Here is a 14,093-nt window from a genome sequence, read left to right on the forward strand (position 1 = left end):
GTACTTGTTTTTTTTTGGTGAGCATGTATTAATTTTCTAATCAGAGGAAAAAAACTACTTGCATTTTTTTAATTAATTAATTAATTAATTTATTTATTTATTTTAATGAGCTCTCTAATTCTTCTAAAACTGTTTCTTTTTTTATATAAATTTATTTATTTTATTTATTTATTTTTGGCTGCATTGGGTCTTCGTTGCTGCACGCGGGCTTTCTCTAGTTGCGGTGAGCGGGGGCTACTCTTCGTTGTGCTACGTGGTCTTCTCACTGCGGTGGTTTCTCTTGTTGTGGAGCACAGGCTTTAGGCGTGCGGGCTTCAATAGTTGTGACTCGTGGGCTCTAGAGCGCAGGCTCAGTAGTTGTGGCGCATGGGCTTAGTTGCTCCGTGGCACGTGGGGTCTTCCCAGACCAGGTCTTGAACCCGTGTCCCCTGCATTGGCAGGCGGATTCTTAACCACTGCGCCACCAGGGAAGCCCACTACTTAGAATTTTTAAAAACAAAAATAGGAATAGACTTTTCACGTTGGCATTGCACATTGTCTTTAAAGACTGAATGAGCCATTAGCATCTTAGATATTAGACCTGGGAGGCATCTGAAAGTTGCTTTAGCCCAGCCCTCCTGTTTTTCTAGGTAAGGCAAGTGAGCATGGGAGAAGTCAAGAGAATTGTTTGAGGTCACACAGCAAGGTAATGGGCAGGCTGGGATAAGAATCCTCATATTTCCGTCTACGGTGTTTTCTGCTATTTGCCCTTTTTACTGCCTGGAAATGGGAGAGAGAGAAATGGAGAACATTCATAAACTGACCTTTTATCTGCCGGCTCTAGTCTGCTCAGCCCCCGAAAGAGAATTTTGAAAAGCATCTTTGGGTATGTTATCTCCTCCCATATCTCCCCCAAAGGTCTTTCTGCACGTGGGGGTAGACTGGGTCTCTCTGGGGCGTCTCATGCTCTGTTCCATCCTTCCAAACAGAAGCAGAGCATCACATATTTTTCTCCTGAGCATTTGAAAGTAAATTGCATCACCATAATTCTGTTATCATATCTAAGAAAATTAGGCTTACTTAAATGAGTTTTCTGATAAACACTTGATTTTTAACTTTTTCCAGTTGTCAGAAAAATGTCTCATATAGCGATTTTTAAACCCCCCTGGTTCAAGTTAACAGTGCATTTGTTTGTTTATGATGTCTCTTTTAATGTAGCAAGTGTTACCTGCTCTTTTCTACTCTTCGTGTCCAAAGATTCCATGCTAGTTGTCTTGTAGAATGAACCATGATCTGGATGTGTCTGTTGTTTCCTCATGACCAGATTCAGGTTAAGCACTTTGGCAAGGACCCACATACAACGGGTAATGTGTGTTCCGCTAAGTTTGATCCCTTGGTTAACGTGGTCACCGCCAGATCTCTCTATCACTACGGGACATTTTTCTCTTTGTGATTAGTAAGTTGTCTTTGGGAGTGATACCGTGAGACCCTCTGAATATCCTGTTTCCCAACAAACTTTCAGCTAGTGGTATTATCTTTTAATTTGACCATATTTAAAAAAAAACCTCCTCGGGCTTCCCTGGTGGCGCAGTGGTTGGGAGTCTGCCTGCTAATGCGGGAGACACGGGTTCGGGCCCTGGTCTGGGAGGATCCCACATGCCGCGGAGCAACTGGGCCCGTGAGCCACAATTACTGAGCCTGCGCGTCTGGAGCCTGTGCTCCGCAATGAGAGGCCGCGATAGTGTAGTGAGAGGCCCGCGCACCGCGATGAAGAGTGGCCCCCGCTTGCCGCAGCTGGAGGAAGCCCTCGCGCAGAGGCGGAGACCCAACGCAGCCAAATAAATAAATGGATAAATAAATAATTAAAAGGTGCTAATAATTAAAAAAAAAAAAACCTCCTCAATGAAATATGTGGAACTGGAACAATAACTACATATCACTTTAGAATGGATTAGTTTGGATATGTAGGTTAAATCAGACAGCCTTGCAAATATGTTTGCATTGTACCAGCCCGTAGATATGATTTGGATCCTCTGGTTTTTTTCTCGACTTGATAGGAACTTAATTGATGGGCCTGCCACTTTCCATTTAACCCCTCCAGCAGACATTCTATCCCGGGCTGCCATACTTTTTAATGTCCATACAAAGTGAATATATAAATCTGTTTTAATGCTGAAGGCGGTGAATGGGCAGTATGTAATTTTTGCTAGCTCGCACAATTTTGGGGGCATCCTCAAAGGTCTGTTGACTCTTTGCAGAAACCTTTTATCCCCCTTTTCGAAATCACTATGTGAAGACGATTTTAAAAATGACTGATGACTTGCCCTGGAACCTAAACTGGATGAGTCCTGGAGCTGGTCTGTGACTACCAGTTTGTTCATGCTTTTCAGATTTAAATTACACAGCTATTTTTGCCTTTTCCAGATTGGTACTCTTATTTTCATGCACAAAATATGTATGGGTGGGGAAAGTGGTGTGGAGTAATGAAAAGAATCAGGAGCAGGCATGCTGTATGTTCTACATTCAGCTTTGCCACCACTAACCCTGAGCCTCAGTGTTCTCATCTGTAAAAGGGAATAGTAATAATAACATGAATAACAACTAACACTCATTGAGTGATTCCTGTGTGTCAGCTACTAGTCTAATAAGCACTTTATATATGTATAATCTATTTAATCATGTAATCCAACAATAATCCTGTGAGGCTAGTGCTGTTATTCTCCCCATTTTACAGATGAAGAAATCAAGTCACAAACTTAAAAGCACTCAACAAAGTAAGAAAAATAGTATTTATGAAAGAACTGGTGGGGTGGGGCTGGGATGGGAGGATGTTATATAATACAGGTGATCATGTCATCTCTATGTAAATATCTACATCCTCAAAATAATTTATAGAAAACCCATTATTTGCAAAGAAAATATTATGGAAGAAACTGCTGAAATAAATTTGAACTGCTGAATTTAATTTGAGACAAACTAAGCAGTCCAATTAAAAACCCCCTTTTTCCGTTTCTTGTAGCTTTAAGTATTCCTTTTTGGTTTTGAAATCCACATCCCAATTTAAATTCCATGAGCAAATCTGACTCTGGCATTTGATTCACTGTCTTATTCTGCTTGTTATACATGTTAGGCAAGATCTGAATTTGATGCTTACGGAGAGTATATAAACACTAATAATCCACTCAGCATGTGCTAAAATAATAACATATGATCGTTTGATTTGCAAAGTGAGCCTCTGCCAGACCATTTTTGAACCAATTCAGAAAACCAGGATTCAGCAGTGATTAAAGTGTCCTAGGCTCCTATTAATAGCAAAAGGAATTTCTGACTTGAAACATGGCCACATCAAGCTCGCTTAGTCTTCACCAGACATACTCTTGAACGGTTTTAGCAGACATTGTTACAGGTGTTCTTTTGCTTTAATAAACTGTTGAATGTAAAAAGCAGACTTAATAGAATCAATAAATCAGGGAAAGACTGTTTGCTTTTGACCTTTGAAAGGGGTTATAGCAAAGATCCTTTAAACAGTGAATTCCTCAGTGTGTTTAGAAATTTAATAAGTCTAAGAATTTAGACATCCAGTGATAATTTTTAAAACATTTTTTGGTCTTTTTTTTTCAATTTTACAGAGGTATAATGGAAGTACCCTAAGCTGTACATGTTTAAAGCATCAATCAAACAATAAAGATAGTAAGAGTTTCTTCATGCTTTTTATAATTTATCTTTCTCTCTTTCCCTTAACCCCTTCCTCTCAAGCTACTAGTGACCTGCTTTCTAGCACTATAGATGAGTTTGCATTTTCTAGAATTTCATACAAATGAAATCACAGTATGCACTCCTTTTGTTGCCTGGCTCTTTCACTCAGCATAATGATTTCTGGGGAAATAATACTTTTTAAAACTGTGATAAAATACATGTAACATTAACCATTTTAACTATTTTAAAGTGTAATTTAGTGGTTTTAAGTACATTCACAATGTTGTTTAACAGCTACTACTATCTAGTTCCAGAACATTTGCATCACCCCGAAGGGAAGCCCTGTCCCCATTAAGCAGTTATTCCCCATTCCCTCCTCTCCCAGGCCTTTGGCAACCACTAATCTGCTTTTTACTGTCTCTATGGACTTGCCTATTCTAGACAGTTCATATAAATGGAATCATACAATATGTGGCCTTTTGTATCAGGCTTTCTTTCACTTAGCATAATGTTTTCAAGGTTCATCCACGTTGTAACATGTATCAGTACTTCATTCCTTTTTATTGCTGAGTAAAATTACATTGTATGGATAGACAGTGTTTTGTTTTTCCATCCATCAGTTGATGGATTTGGGCTGTTTCCACCTTTTGACTATTGTGAGTAATGCTGCTATGAATTTTGTGTGCAAGTGTTTGCTTGAACATCTGTTTCCAATACTTTTGGGTATGTATCTCGAAGTGGAGTTGCTGAGTCATATGGTAATTCTGTGTTTAATTTATTGAGGAACTTCCAAACTGTTTTCTAAGTGGCTGCACCATTTTACATTCCCACCAGCAGTGAATGAGGGTTCCAGTTTCTCCACAACCTTGCCAACACTTGTTATTTTCTGTTTTTTAAAAAAATTATGGCCATCCTAGTGGGTATGAAGTAGTATCTCATGGTGGTTTTGATTTGCATTTCCCTAATGACTAATGATGTTGAGCATCTTTTCATGTGCTTGTTGTATTTATATCTTCTTTAGAGAAATGTCTATTCAAGTCCTTTGTCTCTTTTTAAATTGAGATGTTTGTCTTTTTGATGTGAAATTGTGTGTCCTTTATAAATTCTGGATACGAGACCCTTTTCAGATAGATGATTTGCAAGTACTTTCTCCCATTCTGTGGGTTTTCTTTCGGCATACGATTTTAAGGTTCATCTGTTCTTTTGCATATATCAAAAGTTTGGTCCTTTTTATTGCTGAGTGGTATTCTATTTTACGAATATGTCTTAAATTATTTATCCACTCACCTGTTGATGGACATTTAGGATGTTTCTAATTTTTTGGCTATTACAAATAAAGGTATATGAATATTCCTTTGCAAGTTTTAATGTGGACATGTCTTTTAGTTTTCTTGGGTAAACATCTAGGCCAATGATAATTTAACCTTTTGGGAGCACAGATGTTATACATAAGAATCATTCTTTTGGTTGAAAACACCTTTGAATTTTTATGACTGTGTCTTTTTTTTTTTTTTTTAAAGATTTAATTCTATTTATTTTTGGCTGCATAGGGTCTTCATTGCAGTGGCTTCTCTTGTTGCAGAGCATGGGCTCTAGGCGCACGGGCTTCAGTAGATGTGGCACGCGGGCTCAGTAGTTGCGGCGCCCGGGCTTAGTTGCTCCGTGGCATGTGGGATCTTCCCGGACCAGGAATCGAACCCGTGTCCCCTGCATTGGCAGGCAGATTCTTATCCACTGCGCCACCAGGGAAGTCCCATGACTGTGTCTTTGAATGGAACTTATTAATATGAGCCTTCAAGGCTTTTAAAGAACACACACTTTATCATCTAAGTTTTCAGTGTCAGTTACTCATTAGCTTAGTTTATTTTCCTTCTATTGGTGACTCTTCCTTCAATAAGTTTTCATTTTACAAATAATTATTACCCTGGAAATTGGGATACAAGATGAATAAGAAAACAAAACTTCAAGCTGAAAGGCACCCTAGAGATCCTCTAATTCAATGATCTTGTTTTGTAGAAAAGGAAGCCAGGTCCAGAAGGAGGACCAGATTTACCAAAGACCACTCAGCTGTCAGAGAAGTTAAGTGAGCAGAGAAAACATATGTGCCTGTGAGGGTAACTTTAAGTCTCCTAGCGACGAGGGGTCTACAGATGCAACAGTGCAGGGGGTGAGTGGACAGCCCTGCTTTCCTGCCATGCTGTACGGTTCACAAGGCACTGTTAATCCTCCAGCAACCCTGTGAAGTAGGTAGGGATTACATAAGTACTAGTAGCTCAGGGTCCTCAAGCCAGCGACTGGAGAGCCCAGGCTCAGAGCCAGGCCCTCTGACCCATTCCAACTTGCGCTGTCCCCTTCCTTCAGAACTCCCTACCCACATTTCTTGCCCACTGCCACGGCCTCAGGCCTCTCAGCTTCTCCCCTGCCTCCAATGGAGCCTGTCCTCAGACTGTTCTTTTCTCCATACCAGCACAGCCTTCGCCTTGTCATCTGCTTACTTAAAGCCCTGCGGTACCTTCTCATTGCCTGTAGCTCGAGATTCAGATGCTGGGAAGCCCCTTCTGGCCCTGCCCCCACTAGCTCTCCAGTCTGGACTTGCTGTTCTGTCTTGGCTGCCCTCCTGTTTCGTCCACCTGAACCACCTTCCCTGTCCTCAACTGGAACATTCCTTTTGTCTTCATGGATTCTGCTGACTCCCCTCTTCTAGGGAGATTTCCCTGGCCCCAGGCAGGAAGGGGGCGTTGGGTGCTTGTTTCCTCTCATGCCCCATGGCCTCCACTGTAGCATTTACCCCGTGCTCACCTCTTGTTGATCTCCTCTAAAGACCCTGCCACGTCCTTGCAGGCAGGGCCACTGTTGTTCATCTTGGTGTCCTCAGCATCTGGCAGGGTCCCTGGCACATAGTTTGTTGAACACCTGAGAAAAGGAGCAAGTTACCTGCAACCTAACTTTTGATCTCAGTGACTCTGTGATGAGAAAATCCACTCAGGAGGGTCTCATGGCTGAGAATTGATGTGAGACCAAAGCTTGGTTTTCTCCAACTTACGCTTTGTTTGGGCTGCCAGTCTGAAAGGGCTAGAGAGACACAACTAGTCTGCCTTTGTGTTTGGAGAGGTGGGATAAGTGGTGGTGTGTGTGGGAGCCACAAACTCAGGCAGCAACAAGCCCAAGCTCTGGTCTGGGCTCCACCTTCAAGGCACATGTGAGCCGAGGTGCGGGGCTTCTGAGAGAGTGTGGGCTTCTTTCAGGAAGTGGGGTTGAGTGTAACAGTCAGCGACATGACACAGGGACAGGAATGTAGGAAGGACATGCTGAATACATGTTTATCATAGCGTAACCTGGCTTTCTGTGTCACTCAGCCATCTCCAGCCAGGGGCCTAATTGTGCCTTTAAAGGTACAGGCAATTTCCAGGCTGAATTTCTTCTGTGAGATTCAGTTCAAATAGGGGAGATGGTGGACGTGACCACCTGGAACACCCCTTAAGCCCCATGGCATCAAAGTTTTCAACAACAGAAATTCTTATGACAAAAAAGGTTTTTAAGCCCTAAGTGAACACTCTCCTTATTTCAAGCAATTTCTAGAACAACACAACTCAAGACAACTGCGGCATTGGGATACTTTATTATTACCTTGGCATTGTGATTACAACAGTTTAATTGTGGCAATGGTAATGACAGTTGACCTGTGGCAGCTGCAAAAAGGAGTTGCCCAGAAAATAAGTTATGTGCCATGATTTGCCACTGAGATCCACTCTGACCACTATTTAAATTGCATCCTGCATTTCCAGTCCAGACTCCCTTACTTTGTTCTGTTTTTTTCCATAGCACTTGTTATCTTCAAACAAACTATCATTTACTTATTTTACTTATTTATTATGTTTTTATTACATTTCCTCCCATCCTGCCTGTGCTGGGGAGTTTTATCCAGTGATTTACACCCCCAGCCCCCAAGAACAATACCTGGTTCCTAGAAGCAGCTCACCAAATATTTGTTGAATGACTAGATGAAATGCCAAGCTTAGTCATTGACACATGGTGGCATCTGTTTCCTGTCTGAGCCCACCTAAGATGTGAACTCTGTGGGCTGCAGGATCTGAGTTTTGTGATTCAGGAAACTGAAATGAAGGTGCAAGAAGTTAGAGGATCATAACCTCTGCTCCTGTGTGGTTCTTGGAAGTAAAAGAAGGTGCAGAACCTGGGCTGCTCCCCCTGGACCTGGCACCATGACTTGGTGCTCTTATCATGGCTTGGCTCCAGCAGTGGCCAGTCCCACTGGACTCTCTTTGGCAGAGATCAGAGCTGTGCGCTTGGTGGAATCTTGATGTTGGACAAAGAGCAGCAGGACGAGGTCTCACTCAGTCCCTTGAAACAGGGGATGTACTCTATTCCATGTCCAGCAACAGGGGATTAATCAATAAATATGGCTGTATCCTCCCATACTATGAGGATCATCTCTGTGTGCTGTAACAGAGAAATCCCAAAGATATATCAAGAGAAAAAAGCAGGGTGCAGAAAGTGTGCATAGTTGGCTAGCTTTTGTGTAAGAAAAGGGGAGAATAGGAACATATATTATTATGTAAAATATATGTATATATTATGTCTAACATTTATATATTCTTAAATATATAAATATATATTCACATCTTCCTTTGTTGCATAAAAATTACTGGAAGAATAAACAAAAAGAAGACCTGATAAAATGATTACCTCTGAGTGCAGGTGGAGAAGAGGGTTGAGTGGGTAGAGGGTGTGAGAGTGAGACTCTGTTGTAGCAGGTACTGTAGTGGGGATGGAGGGTGGAGGAGGAGGGTCCAGGAAAGACCAGCCCAGATGTCTGAGGAGGTCATCCTGAGCTGATTCTGAGTCTGTGCCTAAGGGCTTGTCAAGTGGATGGGGGAGGGTGGGGTCTAGATGGAGGTGGGAGAAGAGATGCATTTTCAGAGATGAGAAAAAACATGGTGAACTGGGAGCCTCAGAGTAATTCCACTTGACTGGAGGTCAGAGTGTGTTTTTAACTAATGGGCACGGATATGGGATGGAGTGGCTGGGAATGGCGAGAGCTAAGGATGTAAAAAAAGGCAGGATGCTGGTGATACAGAACTGTGTTTCTCAAGTTAAGGAGTTTGGATGTTATCTTTTGAGTAGTCATTTGTAAGCAGGGGTCTGATGTAATGCGACTGGTGTTCTGGAAAGATTACATGGGTATTGGAGAAGGGAGGATAATTGGCAGAGTTGTGTGCATGTGTGCACGTGTGTGTGTGTGTGTGTGTGTGTGTGTGTGTGTGTGTGTACGCGTGCCCCTAGAGATGGGGAATGTCAGTTGGGAGGCCCCTGCACTAGTTGGGCGACAGGTGTTGAGGGTCTGAAACATAGAAGCACCGCAGCACAACCGTTAAAGGTAGGTATTGGAGTTGGAATGCCTGGTGTGCATCCTGGCTAGCTTGCTAGCTGTGTGACCTTGAACTAATTACTTAACCTCTCTGCTCTTTCATTTCTTCAGGTGTAAAATGGGGCCGATAGGGCATCCACCTCATACTGGTATTGTGAGGAGTGAATGAGATAAGTGCCTAATCTCAGACGCTGGGAGGATACTGTAGGGAAAGGGACGCTCAGGGGAGATGCTCTTCAGTGGTGTGGGTGCAGATAGGAGCCAGCACCCGCCTGTGGTACCATCGCAATCCTCATCAAATCTGTGATTTGTTAAAAGGAGGAAAGGGGACCAGGAAAGGAGAGAGCACTGAGAAGCCCCCTGCTCCCCACCCATGAACTTCGAGTTTTCAGTTCAGGGAACTACTTGTAGTTCACAAAGACCTAAACTAACCTATGATATTTTCAATCCGAATATTTAATACTGTGCCTAACTTCTCTGACATAGAAAGAATTATGTGTAAACTGTGTATTTAAGTCAGAAAGGCAAGGGATGAAGGCAGTTCCTTGAGCATGTCATTGCCCTTTCTCAAAAGAAATTTCCTTTGTCCAGAACGTGGAGAATTGAATTAGATGGGCTTCATTAAAACCCCTTTCAGGGATTTTTAATTAAGGCCCCTGAGATTTCAGAGATTTTTTAATATTAAAGTCAGCATGTAAAAATTATCACCTCATGGTGGGTATATAAAAATGGTACCACTTCTAAGGAGGGGAATTTGGCAATATTTAGCAAAATTACATGTGCATTTTCTTTTGACCACACAATCCTGTTTATAAGATATGTCCCCAAAATACACAGGCAAAAATAGGAAAAGACGTATGCAGAAGGCTTTCTGTGGTGGCATTATTTGTAATGGCAGAAGACTGGAAACAACCCAAATGTCCATCAATAGGGAATGGGTTAAGTCAGCTATGGGACATCCATACAGTGGGTTTCTATAGAGCTATAGAAAGGAAGGAGAATGATCTCTGTATCCAGCTACAGCTGTGGGATGATCTCCTGGGTATATTGTTAAGTGTAAAAAGCAGGGTGCAGAAATAATAGATAGCATGTTACCTCTTATCTGAGAAATACATATATATTTGCTTGTAATTAAAAGAAATGAAAGAGTAAACCAATAAAATAGAGGGAGGGAGGAAATGGATGGATGGGTCAGGGATAGAATCTAGACTCTTTAAAATGTATTTTGTTTTATAGATTTGACTTTGGAACCCTATAGATGTTTTCCTTAACTATAAACAAAATTTAATTAAAATAGAAAAAATAACCCCCCCAAATCAAGATTAAAATGAAACAAATTTATGTGTCAAGTTGGTAGCTTAATCACACAAAGAATTATTCCACACAACTTTAAAACACAGTAATTTGATTATACATCTCTAGTGGAATATATCTTAAGGGCAAAACAAATTCAAATAAATCTTAAGCTGTTTTCAGTAATACTGTTAGTAATAATATTGGTATTACTATTTGGAATCGATCACTTATATGTGTGTGTGTGTGTGTGTGTGTGTGTGTATATATATATATATAGTAATTATGTTAAAATCAGAAAGCAATATTTTTAGCATAATAGAAAAGAGACAGCAATTTTATAATCAAAGATGTTAAGTAAAAATCCTGTAATTTTAAATTTGAATTGAAAATTTTGGTATGAACTCCTGATGTATTTTTCTCTTTAACAAATGAAAAAGTATTTCCTAACTTTGTCCACTGAAAAGCCTAGAAATAAGGACCAACTCAGTAGCAATGAGCACCTGTAACATCCGGATTGTGGCCTCTAAATACAATTCCCCACTAAAAGGGACTAAGAATCCTGAGAAAAATGGCTGATTCCAGGTCTGGGACAGGAAATGTACAAAATGAGTTGGCATATCTTGCATCAGAAAGCAAAGAAGCTATCAAAGACCACTTGTGTCATGTCAGAAGCACTTTGGAGACAAGTTGAAGGGCCTCCTGGTGCCCAAATATGGAATAATTTGAGCATTAAAACAAATAACTATAGTGGATTCACATATACCAAACCTGCTCCAAAGTGTAAAATTCATGAGTTAAAAATTCAATGATGTTTCACTGGAGGAGGTTGGGAAACCAACTCATTCTGAACACTGGCCAAGAAAGGGAAAGAATCAGACATTCATTCTGTCCTTTCTTATTGGTTACCTTAGGGTATCCAAACTGTAGATGAGGAAAAGTTCTTTTTTGTAGACGAATTCTATCTAATAAATGCAGAAGGAATTATAGAATTGGAACATCACTATTTTGTAACCCTTAGTGAAACAATGAATTTAGAGAACGTGGTTATTAAATGGCTGCTAAAACATTAGGTGAAGCTGATGGGAAACTTTATAATGGATGGATCAGGCTGATGACATTTAAACCTACTGATCAATCTTAATGTCACAAAAAAGAAAGACTTCCAGGCATCATGTGCCTACTGATGCAGCAGGAAGTACACAGCGCCATCAAAAATAGAACCTGAATCTACGCCAGGCTTGAGATCTAACTATCCGTTTATAGGAAATACGGGGGACAGAGGAACATGTTAAAACAACACCATGGAGGTAATAATCCACCAATTGGAACGTGGACATTCTTTAGGCCAGGAGACCTGTTTTCTTCAACAAATAAATTACAAGAATAAGAACTGCAGGTGGTTTTATCTATGGGGCCTATAATCTTTGGAACTTAGCTGTAACAAACCAACTATTAAAAAACAAACTATGCCCCAGGTCTAGAATACCTAACACATAGTAGGTGTTAAATAAATATTTTAAAAATTGCTATACCAGAGAAACACAAGATCTAAAGGTAAAAATTCTAAAGTATCAAAAGCTCCCATGAAAGCTACTGGTTAGGTTTGATTAAATAAAGGCCTTTATTTTTTACAGGTTATAGAATTGACTTTGATTTCTACAGTTTTTCATTCTGGCTGGTGCTTGCTATGGGGTGGAAATCAAGTGTAGTATGCACATATGAATAAAGTAGTATCCAAAACAAAAATCACTTAGGACGTTTGAACAGACTGGATATTGATGCTAAAGATTTATTTATTTATTTATAGTTGTGATAAAGATACTGAAATTATGTTAAAATTGAAATGATATTATATTTTAGAGCTAGATACCGAAGTATTTATAGATGAAATGATGTATCTGGAATTGGCTTCAAAATAATAGTGTGGAGGGTGGGAATGGGTAGGGGTACAGAGTAATAAACAAGGCGGACCAGAAGTTAGTAATTGTTGAAGCTGGGTGATGGGTACATGGGACTTCATTATACTGTTTTCTCTACCTTTGTATAGTTAGAAAATTTCCATAATAAAAGTTAAAAAAAAAAAAAAAGCTGCCAGCTCAGTCATTTGGCCAATTCTGATTTCAGCTGCTCCTGAATTTAATTTGGGGCTGTGGAGTACACCCTTGTTGAAGTCACTTGGCTAGCAAGAAGAAGGGCTGGGGTGCGAACTCACATCTGTCTGGCCACAAAGCTCAAATCAAGGTCTCTCCATTTTTCCCTGTATGTTATGACCTTCTATGGCTCAGGCTATCGTGGCATTGTTCAGGTTGAGGGTTTATAGGATTTTACAAGTGGCCAAAATATAAACGTGGAAAAATGGGGGCGAAAGCAAAATAAGAACCAAAAATCGGCACCAAAACATTAGAGTTGTCTTCCTTTGAGGGAGGGAAATTTACCCAAGTGAAAGGCAAGAAGGTGGAAGAAGACTGCATACCTTCCACCTTGACTTTGTTGGGCCTTTCCCGTTGCACTACCCTGGGTTTTGGATTGAGAGAGACCTGGTTAAAGCATGGCCCATCCCTTTCTAACTGTGTGACCTTACTGTTCTGTGCCTCGGTTTCTTCAACCAATCTCATCTGGTTGTTGGGAGGATTATGTGAGTTTGTAAGGCCTCAAATGTTTACTCAGACAAGAAAGCAGAAGAGCGATTCACTGAGATCCTAAGAATCCCTAAGCTGGGCTGGGGATTGTGTGTTTGGAAGTGCCTTGTGACCTGGACACGCACACACACCCCAGCCCTAGCACTTTCTCCAGGACCTGGGGCAGCCTTGCCCAAGTTTGGAATTACCAGTTAGCCTGGGTGAGGAGGCTCAGTGCTCTAGGGGTGGTAATTTTCCCACCTGGCCACATTTTATTTTGTTATGCGGCTTGATAGCCAAGGGCAGCTGGAGGGGATCCTTCTTCGGTGGGTCCATGGAAAGGTCCAGCCGGATAGCCAGAGGCCGGTTTTAACTTCGCCATCTTTGAGATTGGAAGGAAAAGGTGAAATTGCTTGTCCTTTCTGAAGGAAGCATCACATATTCTCTACCTTCTACCCTGTGCACCTCCTACAATCACAACCTGTCCCCCTTGCCTCACTAAATCTCATAACACACCGGGCTCCATCCTGGCAATGAGGATCTTTTCAGGAGCCCTTTTTAAAAGAGTTCCTGGCGAATGCTCTTGGTTGAGGCACTTGGTCCCCTGTGAAGTGTCCAGGAGCCATACCTTGTGGTCTTTGATCGAGTGTGGCCTCTGATCCCTGGGTGTCGGGCTCACTTTCCGCCACTGCATGTGACCGGCCCCCTTGCTGGGGGCTTGGGTGTGAGGGAGCTGCTGGCCTGGGGAAGCTCAGCCGGAGGGAGCCCTGATTTACGAACTGTCCAGATTTAACTGAGGCTACAGCACTTTTATTAATAGAACATGCTGCATTTCCTTTTTATAAAAACATGAAGATCGCTGCCCTCAGGAAAATGCCTGGTGACTTTCTGTCTTTAGGGCATGTTCACATCACCAGGCTAAAATTAAAAGTGAAGTCAGGTCCTTCTTGAGCCTATTTTTAACCAAGTTTAGCATATGAATGTGAACGTGAAGTCTTTCTTTAGATCTCCCTTAACTCAATTACTTACTTATGCCAAGCATCCCGCCTGGAATTCCTGAGCTGTGGCTGGGTCTACCTACAGGGGGAGGCCCAAAGGGAAATTAGGGGCACCTTGCT

General features: G+C 41.4%; 1 protein-coding gene and 1 long non-coding RNA gene across 4 annotated transcripts in view; one reads left to right on the forward strand and one right to left on the reverse strand.

The window, feature by feature from the left end:
• RBM20 (RNA binding motif protein 20) overlaps nt 1-14,093 on the forward strand; it is a 209,975-nt gene that overhangs the window by 8,945 nt on the left and 186,937 nt on the right. The window lies entirely within an intron of this gene.
• On the reverse strand, nt 1,121-5,172 carry LOC309636205. The gene is made up of 2 exons (XR_014249301.1): nt 1,875-5,172; nt 1,121-1,544 (listed from the first exon to the last, which is right to left on the reverse strand). It is a non-coding gene; the product is annotated as an uncharacterized lncRNA (long non-coding RNA).

This window comes from Balaenoptera borealis (genome assembly GCF_965194805.1).
Source record: "Balaenoptera borealis genome assembly, chromosome: 10".
NCBI lineage: Eukaryota > Metazoa > Chordata > Mammalia > Artiodactyla > Balaenopteridae > Balaenoptera > Balaenoptera borealis.